Source organism: Schistocerca cancellata, unplaced genomic scaffold, assembly GCF_023864275.1.
Source record: "Schistocerca cancellata isolate TAMUIC-IGC-003103 unplaced genomic scaffold, iqSchCanc2.1 HiC_scaffold_1111, whole genome shotgun sequence".
NCBI classification, from domain to species: domain Eukaryota; kingdom Metazoa; phylum Arthropoda; class Insecta; order Orthoptera; family Acrididae; genus Schistocerca; species Schistocerca cancellata.
The window spans coordinates 106648-130059 of record NW_026047110.1 but is presented as its reverse complement, the minus strand read 5'-3'; the positions used below and the strand labels follow the sequence as shown (position 1 = coordinate 130059).

General features: G+C 47.4%; 46 non-coding genes across 46 annotated transcripts; all 46 read right to left on the bottom strand.

The window, feature by feature from the left end:
• Positions 1-278: 278 nt before the first annotated feature.
• On the bottom strand, positions 279-351 carry Trnak-cuu (transfer RNA lysine (anticodon CUU)). Its single transcript has one exon. It is a non-coding gene; the product is annotated as a tRNA-Lys (tRNA).
• A 440-nt stretch (positions 352-791) lies between these two features.
• On the bottom strand, positions 792-864 carry Trnar-ucg (transfer RNA arginine (anticodon UCG)). The gene has a single exon. It is a non-coding gene; the product is annotated as a tRNA-Arg (tRNA).
• A 551-nt stretch (positions 865-1415) lies between these two features.
• Trnat-agu (transfer RNA threonine (anticodon AGU)) lies at positions 1416-1487 on the bottom strand. Its single transcript has one exon. It is a non-coding gene; the product is annotated as a tRNA-Thr (tRNA).
• A 321-nt stretch (positions 1488-1808) lies between these two features.
• Trnak-cuu (transfer RNA lysine (anticodon CUU)) lies at positions 1809-1881 on the bottom strand. Its single transcript has one exon. It is a non-coding gene; the product is annotated as a tRNA-Lys (tRNA).
• A 440-nt stretch (positions 1882-2321) lies between these two features.
• On the bottom strand, positions 2322-2394 carry Trnar-ucg (transfer RNA arginine (anticodon UCG)). The gene has a single exon. It is a non-coding gene; the product is annotated as a tRNA-Arg (tRNA).
• Positions 2395-2951: 557 nt separating this feature from the next.
• Trnat-agu (transfer RNA threonine (anticodon AGU)) lies at positions 2952-3023 on the bottom strand. The gene has a single exon. It is a non-coding gene; the product is annotated as a tRNA-Thr (tRNA).
• Positions 3024-3344: 321 nt separating this feature from the next.
• Positions 3345-3417, bottom strand: Trnak-cuu (transfer RNA lysine (anticodon CUU)). Its single transcript has one exon. It is a non-coding gene; the product is annotated as a tRNA-Lys (tRNA).
• Positions 3418-3857: 440 nt separating this feature from the next.
• Trnar-ucg (transfer RNA arginine (anticodon UCG)) lies at positions 3858-3930 on the bottom strand. Its single transcript has one exon. It is a non-coding gene; the product is annotated as a tRNA-Arg (tRNA).
• A 551-nt stretch (positions 3931-4481) lies between these two features.
• On the bottom strand, positions 4482-4553 carry Trnat-agu (transfer RNA threonine (anticodon AGU)). Its single transcript has one exon. It is a non-coding gene; the product is annotated as a tRNA-Thr (tRNA).
• A 321-nt stretch (positions 4554-4874) lies between these two features.
• Positions 4875-4947, bottom strand: Trnak-cuu (transfer RNA lysine (anticodon CUU)). The gene has a single exon. It is a non-coding gene; the product is annotated as a tRNA-Lys (tRNA).
• Positions 4948-5387: 440 nt separating this feature from the next.
• Trnar-ucg (transfer RNA arginine (anticodon UCG)) lies at positions 5388-5460 on the bottom strand. Its single transcript has one exon. It is a non-coding gene; the product is annotated as a tRNA-Arg (tRNA).
• A 555-nt stretch (positions 5461-6015) lies between these two features.
• Trnat-agu (transfer RNA threonine (anticodon AGU)) lies at positions 6016-6087 on the bottom strand. The gene has a single exon. It is a non-coding gene; the product is annotated as a tRNA-Thr (tRNA).
• Positions 6088-6408: 321 nt separating this feature from the next.
• Positions 6409-6481, bottom strand: Trnak-cuu (transfer RNA lysine (anticodon CUU)). Its single transcript has one exon. It is a non-coding gene; the product is annotated as a tRNA-Lys (tRNA).
• Positions 6482-6921: 440 nt separating this feature from the next.
• On the bottom strand, positions 6922-6994 carry Trnar-ucg (transfer RNA arginine (anticodon UCG)). Its single transcript has one exon. It is a non-coding gene; the product is annotated as a tRNA-Arg (tRNA).
• Positions 6995-7548: 554 nt separating this feature from the next.
• Trnat-agu (transfer RNA threonine (anticodon AGU)) lies at positions 7549-7620 on the bottom strand. The gene has a single exon. It is a non-coding gene; the product is annotated as a tRNA-Thr (tRNA).
• Positions 7621-7941: 321 nt separating this feature from the next.
• On the bottom strand, positions 7942-8014 carry Trnak-cuu (transfer RNA lysine (anticodon CUU)). Its single transcript has one exon. It is a non-coding gene; the product is annotated as a tRNA-Lys (tRNA).
• Positions 8015-8454: 440 nt separating this feature from the next.
• Trnar-ucg (transfer RNA arginine (anticodon UCG)) lies at positions 8455-8527 on the bottom strand. Its single transcript has one exon. It is a non-coding gene; the product is annotated as a tRNA-Arg (tRNA).
• A 555-nt stretch (positions 8528-9082) lies between these two features.
• On the bottom strand, positions 9083-9154 carry Trnat-agu (transfer RNA threonine (anticodon AGU)). The gene has a single exon. It is a non-coding gene; the product is annotated as a tRNA-Thr (tRNA).
• A 321-nt stretch (positions 9155-9475) lies between these two features.
• Trnak-cuu (transfer RNA lysine (anticodon CUU)) lies at positions 9476-9548 on the bottom strand. Its single transcript has one exon. It is a non-coding gene; the product is annotated as a tRNA-Lys (tRNA).
• Positions 9549-9988: 440 nt separating this feature from the next.
• Positions 9989-10061, bottom strand: Trnar-ucg (transfer RNA arginine (anticodon UCG)). The gene has a single exon. It is a non-coding gene; the product is annotated as a tRNA-Arg (tRNA).
• Positions 10062-10615: 554 nt separating this feature from the next.
• Positions 10616-10687, bottom strand: Trnat-agu (transfer RNA threonine (anticodon AGU)). The gene has a single exon. It is a non-coding gene; the product is annotated as a tRNA-Thr (tRNA).
• Positions 10688-11008: 321 nt separating this feature from the next.
• On the bottom strand, positions 11009-11081 carry Trnak-cuu (transfer RNA lysine (anticodon CUU)). Its single transcript has one exon. It is a non-coding gene; the product is annotated as a tRNA-Lys (tRNA).
• A 440-nt stretch (positions 11082-11521) lies between these two features.
• On the bottom strand, positions 11522-11594 carry Trnar-ucg (transfer RNA arginine (anticodon UCG)). Its single transcript has one exon. It is a non-coding gene; the product is annotated as a tRNA-Arg (tRNA).
• A 548-nt stretch (positions 11595-12142) lies between these two features.
• On the bottom strand, positions 12143-12214 carry Trnat-agu (transfer RNA threonine (anticodon AGU)). Its single transcript has one exon. It is a non-coding gene; the product is annotated as a tRNA-Thr (tRNA).
• Positions 12215-12535: 321 nt separating this feature from the next.
• On the bottom strand, positions 12536-12608 carry Trnak-cuu (transfer RNA lysine (anticodon CUU)). Its single transcript has one exon. It is a non-coding gene; the product is annotated as a tRNA-Lys (tRNA).
• Positions 12609-13048: 440 nt separating this feature from the next.
• Trnar-ucg (transfer RNA arginine (anticodon UCG)) lies at positions 13049-13121 on the bottom strand. Its single transcript has one exon. It is a non-coding gene; the product is annotated as a tRNA-Arg (tRNA).
• A 551-nt stretch (positions 13122-13672) lies between these two features.
• On the bottom strand, positions 13673-13744 carry Trnat-agu (transfer RNA threonine (anticodon AGU)). Its single transcript has one exon. It is a non-coding gene; the product is annotated as a tRNA-Thr (tRNA).
• A 321-nt stretch (positions 13745-14065) lies between these two features.
• Positions 14066-14138, bottom strand: Trnak-cuu (transfer RNA lysine (anticodon CUU)). The gene has a single exon. It is a non-coding gene; the product is annotated as a tRNA-Lys (tRNA).
• A 440-nt stretch (positions 14139-14578) lies between these two features.
• On the bottom strand, positions 14579-14651 carry Trnar-ucg (transfer RNA arginine (anticodon UCG)). The gene has a single exon. It is a non-coding gene; the product is annotated as a tRNA-Arg (tRNA).
• A 555-nt stretch (positions 14652-15206) lies between these two features.
• Trnat-agu (transfer RNA threonine (anticodon AGU)) lies at positions 15207-15278 on the bottom strand. The gene has a single exon. It is a non-coding gene; the product is annotated as a tRNA-Thr (tRNA).
• Positions 15279-15599: 321 nt separating this feature from the next.
• On the bottom strand, positions 15600-15672 carry Trnak-cuu (transfer RNA lysine (anticodon CUU)). The gene has a single exon. It is a non-coding gene; the product is annotated as a tRNA-Lys (tRNA).
• A 440-nt stretch (positions 15673-16112) lies between these two features.
• On the bottom strand, positions 16113-16185 carry Trnar-ucg (transfer RNA arginine (anticodon UCG)). The gene has a single exon. It is a non-coding gene; the product is annotated as a tRNA-Arg (tRNA).
• A 554-nt stretch (positions 16186-16739) lies between these two features.
• Trnat-agu (transfer RNA threonine (anticodon AGU)) lies at positions 16740-16811 on the bottom strand. Its single transcript has one exon. It is a non-coding gene; the product is annotated as a tRNA-Thr (tRNA).
• A 321-nt stretch (positions 16812-17132) lies between these two features.
• On the bottom strand, positions 17133-17205 carry Trnak-cuu (transfer RNA lysine (anticodon CUU)). Its single transcript has one exon. It is a non-coding gene; the product is annotated as a tRNA-Lys (tRNA).
• A 440-nt stretch (positions 17206-17645) lies between these two features.
• Positions 17646-17718, bottom strand: Trnar-ucg (transfer RNA arginine (anticodon UCG)). Its single transcript has one exon. It is a non-coding gene; the product is annotated as a tRNA-Arg (tRNA).
• A 548-nt stretch (positions 17719-18266) lies between these two features.
• Positions 18267-18338, bottom strand: Trnat-agu (transfer RNA threonine (anticodon AGU)). Its single transcript has one exon. It is a non-coding gene; the product is annotated as a tRNA-Thr (tRNA).
• A 321-nt stretch (positions 18339-18659) lies between these two features.
• On the bottom strand, positions 18660-18732 carry Trnak-cuu (transfer RNA lysine (anticodon CUU)). Its single transcript has one exon. It is a non-coding gene; the product is annotated as a tRNA-Lys (tRNA).
• A 440-nt stretch (positions 18733-19172) lies between these two features.
• Positions 19173-19245, bottom strand: Trnar-ucg (transfer RNA arginine (anticodon UCG)). Its single transcript has one exon. It is a non-coding gene; the product is annotated as a tRNA-Arg (tRNA).
• A 551-nt stretch (positions 19246-19796) lies between these two features.
• On the bottom strand, positions 19797-19868 carry Trnat-agu (transfer RNA threonine (anticodon AGU)). The gene has a single exon. It is a non-coding gene; the product is annotated as a tRNA-Thr (tRNA).
• Positions 19869-20189: 321 nt separating this feature from the next.
• Positions 20190-20262, bottom strand: Trnak-cuu (transfer RNA lysine (anticodon CUU)). Its single transcript has one exon. It is a non-coding gene; the product is annotated as a tRNA-Lys (tRNA).
• A 440-nt stretch (positions 20263-20702) lies between these two features.
• Positions 20703-20775, bottom strand: Trnar-ucg (transfer RNA arginine (anticodon UCG)). Its single transcript has one exon. It is a non-coding gene; the product is annotated as a tRNA-Arg (tRNA).
• A 551-nt stretch (positions 20776-21326) lies between these two features.
• Trnat-agu (transfer RNA threonine (anticodon AGU)) lies at positions 21327-21398 on the bottom strand. The gene has a single exon. It is a non-coding gene; the product is annotated as a tRNA-Thr (tRNA).
• A 321-nt stretch (positions 21399-21719) lies between these two features.
• On the bottom strand, positions 21720-21792 carry Trnak-cuu (transfer RNA lysine (anticodon CUU)). The gene has a single exon. It is a non-coding gene; the product is annotated as a tRNA-Lys (tRNA).
• Positions 21793-22232: 440 nt separating this feature from the next.
• On the bottom strand, positions 22233-22305 carry Trnar-ucg (transfer RNA arginine (anticodon UCG)). The gene has a single exon. It is a non-coding gene; the product is annotated as a tRNA-Arg (tRNA).
• A 566-nt stretch (positions 22306-22871) lies between these two features.
• On the bottom strand, positions 22872-22943 carry Trnat-agu (transfer RNA threonine (anticodon AGU)). Its single transcript has one exon. It is a non-coding gene; the product is annotated as a tRNA-Thr (tRNA).
• A 321-nt stretch (positions 22944-23264) lies between these two features.
• Positions 23265-23337, bottom strand: Trnak-cuu (transfer RNA lysine (anticodon CUU)). The gene has a single exon. It is a non-coding gene; the product is annotated as a tRNA-Lys (tRNA).
• Positions 23338-23412: the final 75 nt, after the last annotated feature.

Below are 23412 nucleotides of genomic sequence, written 5' to 3'. Positions count from 1 at the left end.
TGAATCGGAGCCCTTCAGCTCGAAACGCACCGCATGAGCGACCATTATTTGCATTTAGTTAGCACAGCTGCTGCTTTCCTACACATCTCACACTATATCGATGTACAACTAAAATTCCAAAACAACACATTTATTTCATTTCAGAGTCACTTTCAGCTTCAAATACCGTTCCTCTGATATTCATACGAAGCTAGGCATCGTCGTAACCCGTTACGTTCATTACGCAAGGCTCACGAGAGGGGCGCATGTTGGATCCGCGTAGACACAAAATTTTGCGCCGCCCAGCGTGGGGCTCGAACCCACGACCCTGAGATTAAGAGTCTCATGCTCTACCGACTGAGCTAGCCGGGCTGCACGCAACGCGTTACGAGCCATACAATACTGATTTGACCTGCGACCATCTATTGAAGATTCTTTTGACTACAGCTTATTTCCTGCTGCCACAAATCAGCTACAATCCTATTCAATGAAAAATTGTCTCCGAAAGGCATCAAATCTGCTTGAAATGATACGTGGCTATCAGCACCATTATTCAACACACATGCTCGACAGTGCGCAGACGCCTGTGGCGTAGCCCTTGGCTCCTGAATCAGATGCAGTATTTCCAACAAAAACTCTCCTGAACGGCACTGTGCCGAAAACTTCGCTACAGATCACCCTTGTCTTGCTTGTGCTTCTGGTAGACGCCGGTTTTGCAGCCAGGAAGCGGACAGCAGCAACTTCCAACTAGTTTTAGAGTACTCAAACAACACAGTAAAACAGCATGCATCTTTTGCAGAACAGGAAAAACTCGACCGTGACAGGATTCGAACCTGCAATCTTCGGATCCGAAGTCCGACGCCTTATCCATTAGGCCACACGGTCACTGGTGCAGTATACTTCTCCACACACACTTCATTTTCGCCATTTGTACACTTGGCAGAATGAATTTCCCATCTTTGACGCAGTTCTCCATCTCAAATTTCTGTACTAAAAGTACGACGCTACTTCTTGCTGTGTCCCATCGCAAGTTACATTCAAGCCCTTATGACGCTGATCAAACAAGAGGTGGCAAATCAGCTTCAATCGCTTAGTGCCATCTCAGTCGCTTGCAGAAGGTACCTCACCCTATGTGATACAATGGCGAGTTGTCGCTATTACCAAAGCGGCGGCGGCGCCGACGACGACGACGACGACGACAATCGCGAGGGTCTTTATCAGGGGTAGAAAATACATCACAAGAACTAAGTATTTCACGTCGGCATTCTCCGGAGACTGCCAAAAGCAGCAGATTCTGGTGCCCACTTTAATAGCACCATTCACACTATTCATTTGCGAGAGCATTTCTTAAATACCGCACCCATTCATAATTTTTTTTATCCTTGACCGCTTTTTTCGAAATGGCCACGGTGGGAGGGGCTGTTACAAAATTCATTTGCCTCCTGTGAGGATCGAACTCACGACCTCTGGTTTACTAGACCAGCGCTCTGCCACTGAGCTAAGGAGGCGCCTCCTAGCGACCTTTTCGGGTACTTTGTTCTTACAGACTAGTGAATCGGAGCCCTTCAGCTCGAAACGCACCGCATGAGCGACCATTATTTGCATTTAGTTAGCACAGCTGCTGCTTTCCTACACATCTCACACTATATCGATGTACAACTAAAATTCCAAAACAACACATTTATTTCATTTCAGAGTCACTTTCAGCTTCAAATACCGTTCCTCTGATATTCATACGAAGCTAGGCATCGTCGTAACCCGTTACGTTCATTACGCAAGGCTCACGAGAGGGGCGCATGTTGGATCCGCGTAGACACAAAATTTTGCGCCGCCCAGCTTGGGGCTCGAACCCACGACCCTGAGATTAAGAGTCTCATGCTCTACCGACAGAGCTAGCCGGGCTGCACGCAACGCGTTACGAGCCATACAATACTGATTTGACCTGCGACCATCTATTGAAGATTCTTTTGACTACAGCTTATTTCCTGCTGCCACAAATCAGCTACAATCCTATTCAATGAAAAATTGTCTCCGAAAGGCATCAAATCTGCTTGAAATGATACGTGGCTATCAGCACCATTATTCAACACACATGCTCGACAGTGCGCAGACGCCTGTGGCGTAGCCCTTGGCTCCTGAATCAGATGCAGTATTTCCAACAAAAACTCTCCTGAACGGCACTGTGCCGAAAACTTCGCTACAGATCACCCTTGTCTTGCTTGTGCTTCTGGTAGACGCCGGTTTTGCAGCCAGGAAGCGGACAGCAGCAACTTCCAACTAGTTTTAGAGTACTCAAACAACACAGTAAAACAGCATGCATCTTTTGCAGAACAGGAAAAACTCGACCGTGACAGGATTCGAACCTGCAATCTTCGGATCCGAAGTCCGACGCCTTATCCATTAGGCCACACGGTCACTGGTGCAGTATACTTCTCCACACACACTTCATTTTCGCCATTTGTACACTTGGCAGAATGAATTTCCCATCTTTGACGCAGTTCTCCATCTCAAATTTCTGTACTAAAAGTACGACGCTACTTCTTGCTGTGTCCCATCGCAAGTTACATTCAAGCCCTTATGACGCTGATCAAACAAGAGGTGGCAAATCAGCTTCAATCGCTTAGTGCCATCTCAGTCGCTTGCAGAAGGTACCTCACCCTATGTGATACAATGGCGAGTTGTCGCTATTACCAAAGCGGCGGCGGCGCCGACGACGACGACGACGACGACGACGACAATCGCGAGGGTCTTTATCAGGGGTAGAAAATACATCACAAGAACTAAGTATTTCACGTCGGCATTCTCCGGAGACTGCCAAAAGCAGCAGATTCTGGTGCCCACTTTAATAGCACCATTCACACTATTCATTTGCGAGAGCATTTCTTAAATACCGCACCCATTCATAATTTTTTTTATCCTTGACCGCTTTTTTCGAAATGGCCACGGTGGGAGGGGCTGTTACAAAATTCATTTGCCTCCTGTGAGGATCGAACTCACGACCTCTGGTTTACTAGACCAGCGCTCTGCCACTGAGCTAAGGAGGCGCCTCCTAGCGACCTTTTCGGGTACTTTGTTCTTACAGACTAGTGAATCGGAGCCCTTCAGCTCGAAACGCACCGCATGAGCGACCATTATTTGCATTTAGTTAGCACAGCTGCTGCTTTCCTACACATCTCACACTATATCGATGTACAACTAAAATTCCAAAACAACACATTTATTTCATTTCAGAGTCACTTTCAGCTTCAAATACCGTTCCTCTGATATTCATACGAAGCTAGGCATCGTCGTAACCCGTTACGTTCATTACGCAAGGCTCACGAGAGGGGCGCATGTTGGATCCGCGTAGACACAAAATTTTGCGCCGCCCAGCGTGGGGCTCGAACCCACGACCCTGAGATTAAGAGTCTCATGCTCTACCGACTGAGCTAGCCGGGCAGCACGCAACGCGTTACGAGCCATACAATACTGATTTGACCTGCGACCATCTATTGAAGATTCTTTTGACTACAGCTTATTTCCTGCTGCCACAAATCAGCTACAATCCTATTCAATGAAAAATTGTCTCCGAAAGGCATCAAATCTGCTTGAAATGATACGTGGCTATCAGCACCATTATTCAACACACATGCTCGACAGTGCGCAGACGCCTGTGGCGTAGCCCTTGGCTCCTGAATCAGATGCAGTATTTCCAACAAAAACTCTCCTGAACGGCACTGTGCCGAAAACTTCGCTACAGATCACCCTTGTCTTGCTTGTGCTTCTGGTAGACGCCGGTTTTGCAGCCAGGAAGCGGACAGCAGCAACTTCCAACTAGTTTTAGAGTACTCAAACAACACAGTAAAACAGCATGCATCTTTTGCAGAACAGGAAAAACTCGACCGTGACAGGATTCGAACCTGCAATCTTCGGATCCGAAGTCCGACGCCTTATCCATTAGGCCACACGGTCTCTGGTGCAGTATACTTCTCCACACACACTTCATTTTCGCCATTTGTACACTTGGCAGAATGAATTTCCCATCTTTGACGCAGTTCTCCATCTCAAATTTCTGTACTAAAAGTACGACGCTACTTCTTGCTGTGTCCCATCGCAAGTTACATTCAAGCCCTTATGACGCTGATCAAACAAGAGGTGGCAAATCAGCTTCAATCGCTTAGTGCCATCTCAGTCGCTTGCAGAAGGTACCTCACCCTATGTGATACAATGGCGAGTTGTCGCTATTACCAAAGCGGCGGCGGCGCCGACGACGACGACGACGACGACAATCGCGAGGGTCTTTATCAGGGGTAGAAAATACATCACAAGAACTAAGTATTTCACGTCGGCATTCTCCGGAGACTGCCAAAAGCAGCAGATTCTGGTGCCCACTTTAATAGCACCATTCACACTATTCATTTGCGAGAGCATTTCTTAAATACCGCACCCATTCATAATTTTTTTTATCCTTGACCGCTTTTTTCGAAATGGCCACGGTGGGAGGGGCTGTTACAAAATTCATTTGCCTCCTGTGAGGATCGAACTCACGACCTCTGGTTTACTAGACCAGCGCTCTGCCACTGAGCTAAGGAGGCGCCTCCTAGCGACCTTTTCGGGTACTTTGTTCTTACAGACTAGTGAATCGGAGCCCTTCAGCTCGAAACGCACCGCATGAGCGACCATTATTTGCATTTAGTTAGCACAGCTGCTGCTTTCCTACACATCTCACACTATATCGATGTACAACTAAAATTCCAAAACAACACATTTATTTCATTTCAGAGTCACTTTCAGCTTCAAATACCGTTCCTCTGATATTCATACGAAGCTAGGCATCGTCGTAACCCGTTACGTTCATTACGCAAGGCTCACGAGAGGGGCGCATGTTGGATCCGCGTAGACACAAAATTTTGCGCCGCCCAGCGTGGGGCTCGAACCCACGACCCTGAGATTAAGAGTCTCATGCTCTACCGACAGAGCTAGCCGGGCTGCACGCAACGCGTTACGAGCCATTCAATACTGATTTGACCTGCGACCATCTATTGAAGATTCTTTTGACTACAGCTTATTTCCTGCTGCCACAAATCAGCTACAATCCTATTCAATGAAAAATTGTCTCCGAAAGGCATCAAATCTGCTTGAAATGATACGTGGCTATCAGCACCATTATTCAACACACATGCTCGACAGTGCGCAGACGCCTGTGGCGTAGCCCTTGGCTCCTGAATCAGATGCAGTATTTCCAACAAAAACTCTCCTGAACGGCACTGTGCCGAAAACTTCGCTACAGATCACCCTTGTCTTGCTTGTGCTTCTGGTAGACGCCGGTTTTGCAGCCAGGAAGCGGACAGCAGCAACTTCCAACTAGTTTTAGAGTAGTCAAACAACACAGTAAAACAGCATGCATCTTTTGCAGAACAGGAAAAACTCGACCGTGACAGGATTCGAACCTGCAATCTTCGGATCCGAAGTCCGACGCCTTATCCATTAGGCCACACGGTCACTGGTGCAGTATACTTCTCCACACACACTTCATTTTCGCCATTTGTACACTTGGCAGAATGAATTTCCCATCTTTGACGCAGTTCTCCATCTCAAATTTCTGTACTAAAAGTACGACGCTACTTCTTGCTGTGTCCCATCGCAAGTTACATTCAAGCCCTTATGACGCTGATCAAACAAGAGGTGGCAAATCAGCTTCAATCGCTTAGTGCCATCTCAGTCGCTTGCAGAAGGTACCTCACCCTATGTGATACAATGGCGAGTTGTCGCTATTACCAAAGCGGCGGCGGCGCCGACGACGACGACGACGACGACGACAATCGCGAGGGTCTTTATCAGGGGTAGAAAATACATCACAAGAACTAAGTATTTCACGTCGGCATTCTCCGGAGACTGCCAAAAGCAGCAGATTCTGGTGCCCACTTTAATAGCACCATTCACACTATTCATTTGCGAGAGCATTTCTTAAATACCGCACCCATTCATAATTTTTTTTTATCCTTGACCGCTTTTTTCGAAATGGCCACGGTGGGAGGGGCTGTTACAAAATTCATTTGCCTCCTGTGAGGATCGAACTCACGACCTCTGGTTTACTAGACCAGCGCTCTGCCACTGAGCTAAGGAGGCGCCTCCTAGCGACCTTTTCGGGTACTTTGTTCTTACAGACTAGTGAATCGGAGCCCTTCAGCTCGAAACGCACCGCATGAGCGACCATTATTTGCATTTAGTTAGCACAGCTGCTGCTTTCCTACACATCTCACACTATATCGATGTACAACTAAAATTCCAAAACAACACATTTATTTCATTTCAGAGTCACTTTCAGCTTCAAATACCGTTCCTCTGATATTCATACGAAGCTAGGCATCGTCGTAACCCGTTACGTTCATTACGCAAGGCTCACGAGAGGGGCGCATGTTGGATCCGCGTAGACACAAAATTTTGCGCCGCCCAGCGTGGGGCTCGAACCCACGACCCTGAGATTAAGAGTCTCATGCTCTACCGACAGAGCTAGCCGGGCTGCACGCAACGCGTTACGAGCCATACAATACTGATTTGACCTGCGACCATCTATTGAAGATTCTTTTGACTACAGCTTATTTCCTGCTGCCACAAATCAGCTACAATCCTATTCAATGAAAAATTGTCTCCGAAAGGCATCAAATCTGCTTGAAATGATACGTGGCTATCAGCACCATTATTCAACACACATGCTCGACAGTGCGCAGACGCCTGTGGCGTAGCCCTTGGCTCCTGAATCAGATGCAGTATTTCCAACAAAAACTCTCCTGAACGGCACTGTGCCGAAAACTTCGCTACAGATCACCCTTGTCTTGCTTGTGCTTCTGGTAGACGCCGGTTTTGCAGCCAGGAAGCGGACAGCAGCAACTTCCAACTAGTTTTAGAGTAGTCAAACAACACAGTAAAACAGCATGCATCTTTTGCAGAACAGGAAAAACTCGACCGTGACAGGATTCGAACCTGCAATCTTCGGATCCGAAGTCCGACGCCTTATCCATTAGGCCACACGGTCACTGGTGCAGTATACTTCTCCACACACACTTCATTTTCGCCATTTGTACACTTGGCAGAATGAATTTCCCATCTTTGACGCAGTTCTCCATCTCAAATTTCTGTACTAAAAGTACGACGCTACTTCTTGCTGTGTCCCATCGCAAGTTACATTCAAGCCCTTATGACGCTGATCAAACAAGAGGTGGCAAATCAGCTTCAATCGCTTAGTGCCATCTCAGTCGCTTGCAGAAGGTACCTCACCCTATGTGATACAATGGCGAGTTGTCGCTATTACCAAAGCGGCGGCGGCGCCGACGACGACGACGACGACGACGACAATCGCGAGGGTCTTTATCAGGGGTAGAAAATACATCACAAGAACTAAGTATTTCACGTCGGCATTCTCCGGAGACTGCCAAAAGCAGCAGATTCTGGTGCCCACTTTAATAGCACCATTCACACTATTCATTTGCGAGAGCATTTCTTAAATACCGCACCCATTCATAATTTTTTTTATCCTTGACCGCTTTTTTCGAAATGGCCACGGTGGGAGGGGCTGTTACAAAATTCATTTGCCTCCTGTGAGGATCGAACTCACGACCTCTGGTTTACTAGACCAGCGCTCTGCCACTGAGCTAAGGAGGCGCCTCCTAGCGACCTTTTCGGGTACTTTGTTCTTACAGACTAGTGAATCGGAGCCCTTCAGCTCGAAACGCACCGCATGAGCGACCATTATTTGCATTTAGTTAGCACAGCTGCTGCTTTCCTACACATCTCACACTATATCGATGTACAACTAAAATTCCAAAACAACACATTTATTTCATTTCAGAGTCACTTTCAGCTTCAAATACCGTTCCTCTGATATTCATACGAAGCTAGGCATCGTCGTAACCCGTTACGTTCATTACGCAAGGCTCACGAGAGGGGCGCATGTTGGATCCGCGTAGACACAAAATTTTGCGCCGCCCAGCGTGGGGCTCGAACCCACGACCCTGAGATTAAGAGTCTCATGCTCTACCGACTGAGCTAGCCGGGCTGCACGCAACGCGTTACGAGCCATACAATACTGATTTGACCTGCGACCATCTATTGAAGATTCTTTTGACTACAGCTTATTTCCTGCTGCCACAAATCAGCTACAATCCTATTCAATGAAAAATTGTCTCCGAAAGGCATCAAATCTGCTTGAAATGATACGTGGCTATCAGCACCATTATTCAACACACATGCTCGACAGTGCGCAGACGCCTGTGGCGTAGCCCTTGGCTCCTGAATCAGATGCAGTATTTCCAACAAAAACTCTCCTGAACGGCACTGTGCCGAAAACTTCGCTACAGATCACCCTTGTCTTGCTTGTGCTTCTGGTAGACGCCGGTTTTGCAGCCAGGAAGCGGACAGCAGCAACTTCCAACTAGTTTTAGAGTACTCAAACAACACAGTAAAACAGCATGCATCTTTTGCAGAACAGGAAAAACTCGACCGTGACAGGATTCGAACCTGCAATCTTCGGATCCGAAGTCCGACGCCTTATCCATTAGGCCACACGGTCACTGGTGCAGTATACTTCTCCACACACACTTCATTTTCGCCATTTGTACACTTGGCAGAATGAATTTCCCATCTTTGACGCAGTTCTCCATCTCAAATTTCTGTACTAAAAGTACGACGCTACTTCTTGCTGTGTCCCATCGCAAGTTACATTCAAGCCCTTATGACGCTGATCAAACAAGAGGTGGCAAATCAGCTTCAATCGCTTAGTGCCATCTCAGTCGCTTGCAGAAGGTACCTCACCCTATGTGATACAATGGCGAGTTGTCGCTATTACCAAAGCGGCGGCGGCGCCGACGACGACGACGACGACGACGACAATCGCGAGGGTCTTTATCAGGGGTAGAAAATACATCACAAGAACTAAGTATTTCACGTCGGCATTCTCCGGAGACTGCCAAAAGCAGCAGATTCTGGTGCCCACTTTAATAGCACCATTCACACTATTCATTTGCGAGAGCATTTCTTAAATACCGCACCCATTCATAATTTTTTTTTATCCTTGACCGCTTTTTTCGAAATGGCCACGGTGGGAGGGGCTGTTACAAAATTCATTTGCCTCCTGTGAGGATCGAACTCACGACCTCTGGTTTACTAGACCAGCGCTCTGCCACTGAGCTAAGGAGGCGCCTCCTAGCGACCTTTTCGGGTACTTTGTTCTTACAGACTAGTGAATCGGAGCCCTTCAGCTCGAAACGCACCGCATGAGCGACCATTATTTGCATTTAGTTAGCACAGCTGCTGCTTTCCTACACATCTCACACTATATCGATGTACAACTAAAATTCCAAAACAACACATTTATTTCATTTCAGAGTCACTTTCAGCTTCAAATACCGTTCCTCTGATATTCATACGAAGCTAGGCATCGTCGTAACCCGTTACGTTCATTACGCAAGGCTCACGAGAGGGGCGCATGTTGGATCCGCGTAGACACAAAATTTTGCGCCGCCCAGCGTGGGGCTCGAACCCACGACCCTGAGATTAAGAGTCTCATGCTCTACCGACAGAGCTAGCCGGGCTGCACGCAACGCGTTACGAGCCATACAATACTGATTTGACCTGCGACCATCTATTGAAGATTCTTTTGACTACAGCTTATTTCCTGCTGCCACAAATCAGCTACAATCCTATTCAATGAAAAATTGTCTCCGAAAGGCATCAAATCTGCTTGAAATGATACGTGGCTATCAGCACCATTATTCAACACACATGCTCGACAGTGCGCAGACGCCTGTGGCGTAGCCCTTGGCTCCTGAATCAGATGCAGTATTTCCAACAAAAACTCTCCTGAACGGCACTGTGCCGAAAACTTCGCTACAGATCACCCTTGTCTTGCTTGTGCTTCTGGTAGACGCCGGTTTTGCAGCCAGGAAGCGGACAGCAGCAACTTCCAACTAGTTTTAGAGTAGTCAAACAACACAGTAAAACAGCATGCATCTTTTGCAGAACAGGAAAAACTCGACCGTGACAGGATTCGAACCTGCAATCTTCGGATCCGAAGTCCGACGCCTTATCCATTAGGCCACACGGTCACTGGTGCAGTATACTTCTCCACACACACTTCATTTTCGCCATTTGTACACTTGGCAGAATGAATTTCCCATCTTTGACGCAGTTCTCCATCTCAAATTTCTGTACTAAAAGTACGACGCTACTTCTTGCTGTGTCCCATCGCAAGTTACATTCAAGCCCTTATGACGCTGATCAAACAAGAGGTGGCAAATCAGCTTCAATCGCTTAGTGCCATCTCAGTCGCTTGCAGAAGGTACCTCACCCTATGTGATACAATGGCGAGTTGTCGCTATTACCAAAGCGGCGGCGGCGCCGACGACGACGACGACGACGACGACAATCGCGAGGGTCTTTATCAGGGGTAGAAAATACATCACAAGAACTAAGTATTTCACGTCGGCATTCTCCGGAGACTGCCAAAAGCAGCAGATTCTGGTGCCCACTTTAATAGCACCATTCACACTATTCATTTGCGAGAGCATTTCTTAAATACCGCACCCATTCATAATTTTTTTTATCCTTGACCGCTTTTTTCGAAATGGCCACGGTGGGAGGGGCTGTTACAAAATTCATTTGCCTCCTGTGAGGATCGAACTCACGACCTCTGGTTTACTAGACCAGCGCTCTGCCACTGAGCTAAGGAGGCGCCTCCTAGCGACCTTTTCGGGTACTTTGTTCTTACAGACTAGTGAATCGGAGCCCTTCAGCTCGAAACGCACCGCATGAGCGACCATTATTTGCATTTAGTTAGCACAGCTGCTGCTTTCCTACACATCTCACACTATATCGATGTACAACTAAAATTCCAAAACAACACATTTATTTCATTTCAGAGTCACTTTCAGCTTCAAATACCGTTCCTCTGATATTCATACGAAGCTAGGCATCGTCGTAACCCGTTACGTTCATTACGCAAGGCTCACGAGAGGGGCGCATGTTGGATCCGCGTAGACACAAAATTTTGCGCCGCCCAGCGTGGGGCTCGAACCCACGACCCTGAGATTAAGAGTCTCATGCTCTACCGACTGAGCTAGCCGGGCTGCACGCAACGCGTTACGAGCCATACAATACTGATTTGACCTGCGACCATCTATTGAAGATTCTTTTGACTACAGCTTATTTCCTGCTGCCACAAATCAGCTACAATCCTATTCAATGAAAAATTGTCTCCGAAAGGCATCAAATCTGCTTGAAATGATACGTGGCTATCAGCACCATTATTCAACACACATGCTCGACAGTGCGCAGACGCCTGTGGCGTAGCCCTTGGCTCCTGAATCAGATGCAGTATTTCCAACAAAAACTCTCCTGAACGGCACTGTGCCGAAAACTTCGCTACAGATCACCCTTGTCTTGCTTGTGCTTCTGGTAGACGCCGGTTTTGCAGCCAGGAAGCGGACAGCAGCAACTTCCAACTAGTTTTAGAGTACTCAAACAACACAGTAAAACAGCATGCATCTTTTGCAGAACAGGAAAAACTCGACCGTGACAGGATTCGAACCTGCAATCTTCGGATCCGAAGTCCGACGCCTTATCCATTAGGCCACACGGTCACTGGTGCAGTATACTTCTCCACACACACTTCATTTTCGCCATTTGTACACTTGGCAGAATGAATTTCCCATCTTTGACGCAGTTCTCCATCTCAAATTTCTGTACTAAAAGTACGACGCTACTTCTTGCTGTGTCCCATCGCAAGTTACATTCAAGCCCTTATGACGCTGATCAAACAAGAGGTGGCAAATCAGCTTCAATCGCTTAGTGCCATCTCAGTCGCTTGCAGAAGGTACCTCACCCTATGTGATACAATGGCGAGTTGTCGCTATTACCAAAGCGGCGGCGGCGCCGACGACGACGACGACGACAATCGCGAGGGTCTTTATCAGGGGTAGAAAATACATCACAAGAACTAAGTATTTCACGTCGGCATTCTCCGGAGACTGCCAAAAGCAGCAGATTCTGGTGCCCACTTTAATAGCACCATTCACACTATTCATTTGCGAGAGCATTTCTTAAATACCGCACCCATTCATAATTTTTTTTATCCTTGACCGCTTTTTTCGAAATGGCCACGGTGGGAGGGGCTGTTACAAAATTCATTTGCCTCCTGTGAGGATCGAACTCACGACCTCTGGTTTACTAGACCAGCGCTCTGCCACTGAGCTAAGGAGGCGCCTCCTAGCGACCTTTTCGGGTACTTTGTTCTTACAGACTAGTGAATCGGAGCCCTTCAGCTCGAAACGCACCGCATGAGCGACCATTATTTGCATTTAGTTAGCACAGCTGCTGCTTTCCTACACATCTCACACTATATCGATGTACAACTAAAATTCCAAAACAACACATTTATTTCATTTCAGAGTCACTTTCAGCTTCAAATACCGTTCCTCTGATATTCATACGAAGCTAGGCATCGTCGTAACCCGTTACGTTCATTACGCAAGGCTCACGAGAGGGGCGCATGTTGGATCCGCGTAGACACAAAATTTTGCGCCGCCCAGCGTGGGGCTCGAACCCACGACCCTGAGATTAAGAGTCTCATGCTCTACCGACTGAGCTAGCCGGGCAGCACGCAACGCGTTACGAGCCATACAATACTGATTTGACCTGCGACCATCTATTGAAGATTCTTTTGACTACAGCTTATTTCCTGCTGCCACAAATCAGCTACAATCCTATTCAATGAAAAATTGTCTCCGAAAGGCATCAAATCTGCTTGAAATGATACGTGGCTATCAGCACCATTATTCAACACACATGCTCGACAGTGCGCAGACGCCTGTGGCGTAGCCCTTGGCTCCTGAATCAGATGCAGTATTTCCAACAAAAACTCTCCTGAACGGCACTGTGCCGAAAACTTCGCTACAGATCACCCTTGTCTTGCTTGTGCTTCTGGTAGACGCCGGTTTTGCAGCCAGGAAGCGGACAGCAGCAACTTCCAACTAGTTTTAGAGTACTCAAACAACACAGTAAAACAGCATGCATCTTTTGCAGAACAGGAAAAACTCGACCGTGACAGGATTCGAACCTGCAATCTTCGGATCCGAAGTCCGACGCCTTATCCATTAGGCCACACGGTCTCTGGTGCAGTATACTTCTCCACACACACTTCATTTTCGCCATTTGTACACTTGGCAGAATGAATTTCCCATCTTTGACGCAGTTCTCCATCTCAAATTTCTGTACTAAAAGTACGACGCTACTTCTTGCTGTGTCCCATCGCAAGTTACATTCAAGCCCTTATGACGCTGATCAAACAAGAGGTGGCAAATCAGCTTCAATCGCTTAGTGCCATCTCAGTCGCTTGCAGAAGGTACCTCACCCTATGTGATACAATGGCGAGTTGTCGCTATTACCAAAGCGGCGGCGGCGCCGACGACGACGACGACGACGACAATCGCGAGGGTCTTTATCAGGGGTAGAAAATACATCACAAGAACTAAGTATTTCACGTCGGCATTCTCCGGAGACTGCCAAAAGCAGCAGATTCTGGTGCCCACTTTAATAGCACCATTCACACTATTCATTTGCGAGAGCATTTCTTAAATACCGCACCCATTCATAATTTTTTTTATCCTTGACCGCTTTTTTCGAAATGGCCACGGTGGGAGGGGCTGTTACAAAATTCATTTGCCTCCTGTGAGGATCGAACTCACGACCTCTGGTTTACTAGACCAGCGCTCTGCCACTGAGCTAAGGAGGCGCCTCCTAGCGACCTTTTCGGGTACTTTGTTCTTACAGACTAGTGAATCGGAGCCCTTCAGCTCGAAACGCACCGCATGAGCGACCATTATTTGCATTTAGTTAGCACAGCTGCTGCTTTCCTACACATCTCACACTATATCGATGTACAACTAAAATTCCAAAACAACACATTTATTTCATTTCAGAGTCACTTTCAGCTTCAAATACCGTTCCTCTGATATTCATACGAAGCTAGGCATCGTCGTAACCCGTTACGTTCATTACGCAAGGCTCACGAGAGGGGCGCATGTTGGATCCGCGTAGACACAAAATTTTGCGCCGCCCAGCGTGGGGCTCGAACCCACGACCCTGAGATTAAGAGTCTCATGCTCTACCGACAGAGCTAGCCGGGCTGCACGCAACGCGTTACGAGCCATTCAATACTGATTTGACCTGCGACCATCTATTGAAGATTCTTTTGACTACAGCTTATTTCCTGCTGCCACAAATCAGCTACAATCCTATTCAATGAAAAATTGTCTCCGAAAGGCATCAAATCTGCTTGAAATGATACGTGGCTATCAGCACCATTATTCAACACACATGCTCGACAGTGCGCAGACGCCTGTGGCGTAGCCCTTGGCTCCTGAATCAGATGCAGTATTTCCAACAAAAACTCTCCTGAACGGCACTGTGCCGAAAACTTCGCTACAGATCACCCTTGTCTTGCTTGTGCTTCTGGTAGACGCCGGTTTTGCAGCCAGGAAGCGGACAGCAGCAACTTCCAACTAGTTTTAGAGTAGTCAAACAACACAGTAAAACAGCATGCATCTTTTGCAGAACAGGAAAAACTCGACCGTGACAGGATTCGAACCTGCAATCTTCGGATCCGAAGTCCGACGCCTTATCCATTAGGCCACACGGTCACTGGTGCAGTATACTTCTCCACACACACTTCATTTTCGCCATTTGTACACTTGGCAGAATGAATTTCCCATCTTTGACGCAGTTCTCCATCTCAAATTTCTGTACTAAAAGTACGACGCTACTTCTTGCTGTGTCCCATCGCAAGTTACATTCAAGCCCTTATGACGCTGATCAAACAAGAGGTGGCAAATCAGCTTCAATCGCTTAGTGCCATCTCAGTCGCTTGCAGAAGGTACCTCACCCTATGTGATACAATGGCGAGTTGTCGCTATTACCAAAGCGGCGGCGGCGCCGACGACGACGACGACGACGACGACAATCGCGAGGGTCTTTATCAGGGGTAGAAAATACATCACAAGAACTAAGTATTTCACGTCGGCATTCTCCGGAGACTGCCAAAAGCAGCAGATTCTGGTGCCCACTTTAATAGCACCATTCACACTATTCATTTGCGAGAGCATTTCTTAAATACCGCACCCATTCATAATTTTTTTTTATCCTTGACCGCTTTTTTCGAAATGGCCACGGTGGGAGGGGCTGTTACAAAATTCATTTGCCTCCTGTGAGGATCGAACTCACGACCTCTGGTTTACTAGACCAGCGCTCTGCCACTGAGCTAAGGAGGCGCCTCCTAGCGACCTTTTCGGGTACTTTGTTCTTACAGACTAGTGAATCGGAGCCCTTCAGCTCGAAACGCACCGCATGAGCGACCATTATTTGCATTTAGTTAGCACAGCTGCTGCTTTCCTACACATCTCACACTATATCGATGTACAACTAAAATTCCAAAACAACACATTTATTTCATTTCAGAGTCACTTTCAGCTTCAAATACCGTTCCTCTGATATTCATACGAAGCTAGGCATCGTCGTAACCCGTTACGTTCATTACGCAAGGCTCACGAGAGGGGCGCATGTTGGATCCGCGTAGACACAAAATTTTGCGCCGCCCAGCGTGGGGCTCGAACCCACGACCCTGAGATTAAGAGTCTCATGCTCTACCGACAGAGCTAGCCGGGCTGCACGCAACGCGTTACGAGCCATACAATACTGATTTGACCTGCGACCATCTATTGAAGATTCTTTTGACTACAGCTTATTTCCTGCTGCCACAAATCAGCTACAATCCTATTCAATGAAAAATTGTCTCCGAAAGGCATCAAATCTGCTTGAAATGATACGTGGCTATCAGCACCATTATTCAACACACATGCTCGACAGTGCGCAGACGCCTGTGGCGTAGCCCTTGGCTCCTGAATCAGATGCAGTATTTCCAACAAAAACTCTCCTGAACGGCACTGTGCCGAAAACTTCGCTACAGATCACCCTTGTCTTGCTTGTGCTTCTGGTAGACGCCGGTTTTGCAGCCAGGAAGCGGACAGCAGCAACTTCCAACTAGTTTTAGAGTAGTCAAACAACACAGTAAAACAGCATGCATCTTTTGCAGAACAGGAAAAACTCGACCGTGACAGGATTCGAACCTGCAATCTTCGGATCCGAAGTCCGACGCCTTATCCATTAGGCCACACGGTCACTGGTGCAGTATACTTCTCCACACACACTTCATTTTCGCCATTTGTACACTTGGCAGAATGAATTTCCCATCTTTGACGCAGTTCTCCATCTCAAATTTCTGTACTAAAAGTACGACGCTACTTCTTGCTGTGTCCCATCGCAAGTTACATTCAAGCCCTTATGACGCTGATCAAACAAGAGGTGGCAAATCAGCTTCAATCGCTTAGTGCCATCTCAGTCGCTTGCAGAAGGTACCTCACCCTATGTGATACAATGGCGAGTTGTCGCTATTACCAAAGCGGCGGCGGCGCCGACGACGACGACGACGACGACGACAATCGCGAGGGTCTTTATCAGGGGTAGAAAATACATCACAAGAACTAAGTATTTCACGTCGGCATTCTCCGGAGACTGCCAAAAGCAGCAGATTCTGGTGCCCACTTTAATAGCACCATTCACACTATTCATTTGCGAGAGCATTTCTTAAATACCGCACCCATTCATAATTTTTTTTATCCTTGACCGCTTTTTTCGAAATGGCCACGGTGGGAGGGGCTGTTACAAAATTCATTTGCCTCCTGTGAGGATCGAACTCACGACCTCTGGTTTACTAGACCAGCGCTCTGCCACTGAGCTAAGGAGGCGCCTCCTAGCGACCTTTTCGGGTACTTTGTTCTTACAGACTAGTGAATCGGAGCCCTTCAGCTCGAAACGCACCGCATGAGCGACCATTATTTGCATTTAGTTAGCACAGCTGCTGCTTTCCTACACATCTCACACTATATCGATGTACAACTAAAATTCCAAAACAACACATTTATTTCATTTCAGAGTCACTTTCAGCTTCAAATACCGTTCCTCTGATATTCATACGAAGCTAGGCATCGTCGTAACCCGTTACGTTCATTACGCAAGGCTCACGAGAGGGGCGCATGTTGGATCCGCGTAGACACAAAATTTTGCGCCGCCCAGCGTGGGGCTCGAACCCACGACCCTGAGATTAAGAGTCTCATGCTCTACCGACTGAGCTAGCCGGGCTGCACGCAACGCGTTACGAGCCATACAATACTGATTTGACCTGCGACCATCTATTGAAGATTCTTTTGACTACAGCTTATTTCCTGCTGCCACAAATCAGCTACAATCCTATTCAATGAAAAATTGTCTCCGAAAGGCATCAAATCTGCTTGAAATGATACGTGGCTATCAGCACCATTATTCAACACACATGCTCGACAGTGCGCAGACGCCTGTGGCGTAGCCCTTGGCTCCTGAATCAGATGCAGTATTTCCAACAAAAACTCTCCTGAACGGCACTGTGCCGAAAACTTCGCTACAGATCACCCTTGTCTTGCTTGTGCTTCTGGTAGACGCCGGTTTTGCAGCCAGGAAGCGGACAGCAGCAACTTCCAACTAGTTTTAGAGTACTCAAACAACACAGTAAAACAGCATGCATCTTTTGCAGAACAGGAAAAACTCGACCGTGACAGGATTCGAACCTGCAATCTTCGGATCCGAAGTCCGACGCCTTATCCATTAGGCCACACGGTCACTGGTGCAGTATACTTCTCCACACACACTTCATTTTCGCCATTTGTACACTTGGCAGAATGAATTTCCCATCTTTGACGCAGTTCTCCATCTCAAATTTCTGTACTAAAAGTACGACGCTACTTCTTGCTGTGTCCCATCGCAAGTTACATTCAAGCCCTTATGACGCTGATCAAACAAGAGGTGGCAAATCAGCTTCAATCGCTTAGTGCCATCTCAGTCGCTTGCAGAAGGTACCTCACCCTATGTGATACAATGGCGAGTTGTCGCTATTACCAAAGCGGCGGCGGCGCCGACGACGACGACGACGACAATCGCGAGGGTCTTTATCAGGGGTAGAAAATACATCACAAGAACTAAGTATTTCACGTCGGCATTCTCCGGAGACTGCCAAAAGCAGCAGATTCTGGTGCCCACTTTAATAGCACCATTCACACTATTCATTTGCGAGAGCATTTCTTAAATACCGCACCCATTCATAATTTTTTTTATCCTTGACCGCTTTTTTCGAAATGGCCACGGTGGGAGGGGCTGTTACAAAATTCATTTGCCTCCTGTGAGGATCGAACTCACGACCTCTGGTTTACTAGACCAGCGCTCTGCCACTGAGCTAAGGAGGCGCCTCCTAGCGACCTTTTCGGGTACTTTGTTCTTACAGACTAGTGAATCGGAGCCCTTCAGCTCGAAACGCACCGCATGAGCGACCATTATTTGCATTTAGTTAGCACAGCTGCTGCTTTCCTACACATCTCACACTATATCGATGTACAACTAAAATTCCAAAACAACACATTTATTTCATTTCAGAGTCACTTTCAGCTTCAAATACCGTTCCTCTGATATTCATACGAAGCTAGGCATCGTCGTAACCCGTTACGTTCATTACGCAAGGCTCACGAGAGGGGCGCATGTTGGATCCGCGTAGACACAAAATTTTGCGCCGCCCAGCGTGGGGCTCGAACCCACGACCCTGAGATTAAGAGTCTCATGCTCTACCGACAGAGCTAGCCGGGCTGCACGCAACGCGTTACGAGCCATACAATACTGATTTGACCTGCGACCATCTATTGAAGATTCTTTTGACTACAGCTTATTTCCTGCTGCCACAAATCAGCTACAATCCTATTCAATGAAAAATTGTCTCCGAAAGGCATCAAATCTGCTTGAAATGATACGTGGCTATCAGCACCATTATTCAACACACATGCTCGACAGTGCGCAGACGCCTGTGGCGTAGCCCTTGGCTCCTGAATCAGATGCAGTATTTCCAACAAAAACTCTCCTGAACGGCACTGTGCCGAAAACTTCGCTACAGATCACCCTTGTCTTGCTTGTGCTTCTGGTAGACGCCGGTTTTGCAGCCAGGAAGCGGACAGCAGCAACTTCCAACTAGTTTTAGAGTACTCAAACAACACAGTAAAACAGCATGCATCTTTTGCAGAACAGGAAAAACTCGACCGTGACAGGATTCGAACCTGCAATCTTCGGATCCGAAGTCCGACGCCTTATCCATTAGGCCACACGGTCACTGGTGCAGTATACTTCTCCACACACACTTCATTTTCGCCATTTGTACACTTGGCAGAATGAATTTCCCATCTTTGACGCAGTTCTCCATCTCAAATTTCTGTACTAAAAGTACGACGCTACTTCTTGCTGTGTCCCATCGCAAGTTACATTCAAGCCCTTATGACGCTGATCAAACAAGAGGTGGCAAATCAGCTTCAATCGCTTAGTGCCATCTCAGTCGCTTGCAGAAGGTACCTCACCCTATGTGATACAATGGCGAGTTGTCGCTATTACCAAAGCGGCGGCGGCGCCGACGACGACGACGACGACGACAATCGCGAGGGTCTTTATCAGGGGTAGAAAATACATCACAAGAACTAAGTATTTCACGTCGGCATTCTCCGGAGACTGCCAAAAGCAGCAGATTCTGGTGCCCACTTTAATAGCACCATTCACACTATTCATTTGCGAGAGCATTTCTTAAATACCGCACCCATTCATAATTTTTTTTATCCTTGACCGCTTTTTTCGAAAGGGCCACGGTGGGAGGGGCTGTTACAAAATTCATTTGCCTCCTGTGAGGATCGAACTCACGACCTCTGGTTTACTAGACCAGCGCTCTGCCACTGAGCTAAGGAGGCGCCTCCTAGCGACCTTTTCGGGTACTTTGTTCTTACAGACTAGTGAATCGGAGCCCTTCAGCTCGAAACGCACCGCATGAGCGACCATTATTTGCATTTAGTTAGCACAGCTGCTGCTTTCCTACACATCTCACACTATATCGATGTACAACTAAAATTCCAAAACAACACATTTATTTCATTTCAGAGTCACTTTCAGCTTCAAATACCGTTCCTCTGATATTCATACGAAGCTAGGCATCGTCGTAACCCGTTACGTTCATTACGCAAGGCTCACGAGAGGGGCGCATGTTGGATCCGCGTAGACACAAAATTTTGCGCCGCCCAGCGTGGGGCTCGAACCCACGACCCTGAGATTAAGAGTCTCATGCTCTACCGACAGAGCTAGCCGGGCTGCACGCAACGCGTTACGAGCCATACAATACTGATTTGACCTGCGACCATCTATTGAAGATTCTTTTGACTACAGCTTATTTCCTGCTGCCACAAATCAGCTACAATCCTATTCAATGAAAAATTGTCTCCGAAAGGCATCAAATCTGCTTGAAATGATACGTGGCTATCAGCACCATTATTCAACACACATGCTCGACAGTGCGCAGACGCCTGTGGCGTAGCCCTTGGCTCCTGAATCAGATGCAGTATTTCCAACAAAAACTCTCCTGAACGGCACTGTGCCGAAAACTTCGCTACAGATCACCCTTGTCTTGCTTGTGCTTCTGGTAGACGCCGGTTTTGCAGCCAGGAAGCGGACAGCAGCAACTTCCAACTAGTTTTAGAGTAGTCAAACAACACAGTAAAACAGCATGCATCTTTTGCAGAACAGGAAAAACTCGACCGTGACAGGATTCGAACCTGCAATCTTCGGATCCGAAGTCCGACGCCTTATCCATTAGGCCACACGGTCACTGGTGCAGTATACTTCTCCACACACACTTCATTTTCGCCATTTGTACACTTGGCAGAATGAATTTCCCATCTTTGACGCAGTTCTCCATCTCAAATTTCTGTACTAAAAGTACGACGCTACTTCTTGCTGTGTCCCATCGCAAGTTACATTCAAGCCCTTATGACGCTGATCAAACAAGAGGTGGCAAATCAGCTTCAATCGCTTAGTGCCATCTCAGTCGCTTGCAGAAGGTACCTCACCCTATGTGATACAATGGCGAGTTGTCGCTATTACCAAAGCGGCGGCGGCGCCGACGACGACGACGACGACGACAATCGCGAGGGTCTTTATCAGGGGTAGAAAATACATCACAAGAACTAAGTATTTCACGTCGGCATTCTCCGGAGACTGCCAAAAGCAGCAGATTCTGGTGCCCACTTTAATAGCACCATTCACACTATTCATTTGCGAGAGCATTTCTTAAATACCGCACCCATTCATAATTTTTTTTATCCTTGACCGCTTTTTTCGAAATGGCCACGGTGGGAGGGGCTGTTACAAAATTCATTTGCCTCCTGTGAGGATCGAACTCACGACCTCTGGTTTACTAGACCAGCGCTCTGCCACTGAGCTAAGGAGGCGCCTCCTAGCGACCTTTTCGGGTACTTTGTTCTTACAGACTAGTGAATCGGAGCCCTTCAGCTCGAAACGCACCGCATGAGCGACCATTATTTGCATTTAGTTAGCACAGCTGCTGCTTTCCTACACATCTCACACTATATCGATGTACAACTAAAATTCCAAAACAACACATTTATTTCATTTCAGAGTCACTTTCAGCTTCAAATACCGTTCCTCTGATATTCATACGAAGCTAGGCATCGTCGTAACCCGTTACGTTCATTACGCAAGGCTCACGAGAGGGGCGCATGTTGGATCCGCGTAGACACAAAATTTTGCGCCGCCCAGCGTGGGGCTCGAACCCACGACCCTGAGATTAAGAGTCTCATGCTCTACCGACAGAGCTAGCCGGGCTGCACGCAACGCGTTACGAGCCATACAATACTGATTTGACCTGCGACCATCTATTGAAGATTCTTTTGACTACAGCTTATTTCCTGCTGCCACAAATCAGCTACAATCCTATTCAATGAAAAATTGTCTCCGAAAGGCATCAAATCTGCTTGAAATGATACGTGGCTATCAGCACCATTATTCAACACACATGCTCGACAGTGCGCAGACGCCTGTGGCGTAGCCCTTGGCTCCTGAATCAGATGCAGTATTTCCAACAAAAACTCTCCTGAACGGCACTGTGCCGAAAACTTCGCTACAGATCACCCTTGTCTTGCTTGTGCTTCTGGTAGACGCCGGTTTTGCAGCCAGGAAGCGGACAGCAGCAACTTCCAACTAGTTTTAGAGTACTCAAACAACACAGTAAAACAGCATGCATCTTTTGCAGAACAGGAAAAACTCGACCGTGACAGGATTCGAACCTGCAATCTTCGGATCCGAAGTCCGACGCCTTATCCATTAGGCCACACGGTCACTGGTGCAGTATACTTCTCCACACACACTTCATTTTCGCCATTTGTACACTTGGCAGAATGAATTTCCCATCTTTGACGCAGTTCTCCATCTCAAATTTCTGTACTAAAAGTACGACGCTACTTCTTGCTGTGTCCCATCGCAAGTTACATTCAAGCCCTTATGACGCTGATCAAACAAGAGGTGGCAAATCAGCTTCAATCGCTTAGTGCCATCTCAGTCGCTTGCAGAAGGTACCTCACCCTATGTGATACAATGGCGAGTTGTCGCTATTACCAAAGCGGCGGCGGCGCCGACGACGACGACGACGACGACGACGACGACGACGACAATCGCGAGGGTCTTTATCAGGGGTAGAAAATACATCACAAGAACTAAGTATTTCACGTCGGCATTCTCCGGAGACTGCCAAAAGCAGCAGATTCTGGTGCCCACTTTAATAGCACCATTCACACTATTCATTTGCGAGAGCATTTCTTAAATACCGCACCCATTCATAATTTTTTTTATCCTTGACCGCTTTTTTCGAAAGGGCCACGGTGGGAGGAGCTGTTACAAAATTCATTTGCCTCCTGTGAGGATCGAACTCACGACCTCTGGTTTACTAGACCAGCGCTCTGCCACTGAGCTAAGGAGGCGCCTCCTAGCGACCTTTTCGGGTACTTTGTTCTTACAGACTAGTGAATCGGAGCCCTTCAGCTCGAAACGCACCGCATGAGCGACCATTATTTGCATTTAGTTAGCACAGCTGCTGCTTTCCTACACATCTCACACTATATCGATGTACAACTAAAATTTCAAAACAACACATTTATTTCATTTCAGAGTCACTTTCAGCTTCAAATACCGTTCCTCTGATATTCATACGAAGCTAGGCATCGTCGTAACCCGTTACGTTCATTACGCAAGGCTCACGAGAGAGGCGCATGTTGGATCCGCGTAGACACAAAATTTTGAGCCGCCCAGCGTGGGGCTCGAACCCACGACCCTGCGATTAAGAGTCTCATGCTCTACCGACTGAGCTAGCCGGGCTGCACGCAACGCGTTACGAGCCATGCAATACTGATTTGACCTGCGACCATCTATTGAAGATTCTTTTGACTACAG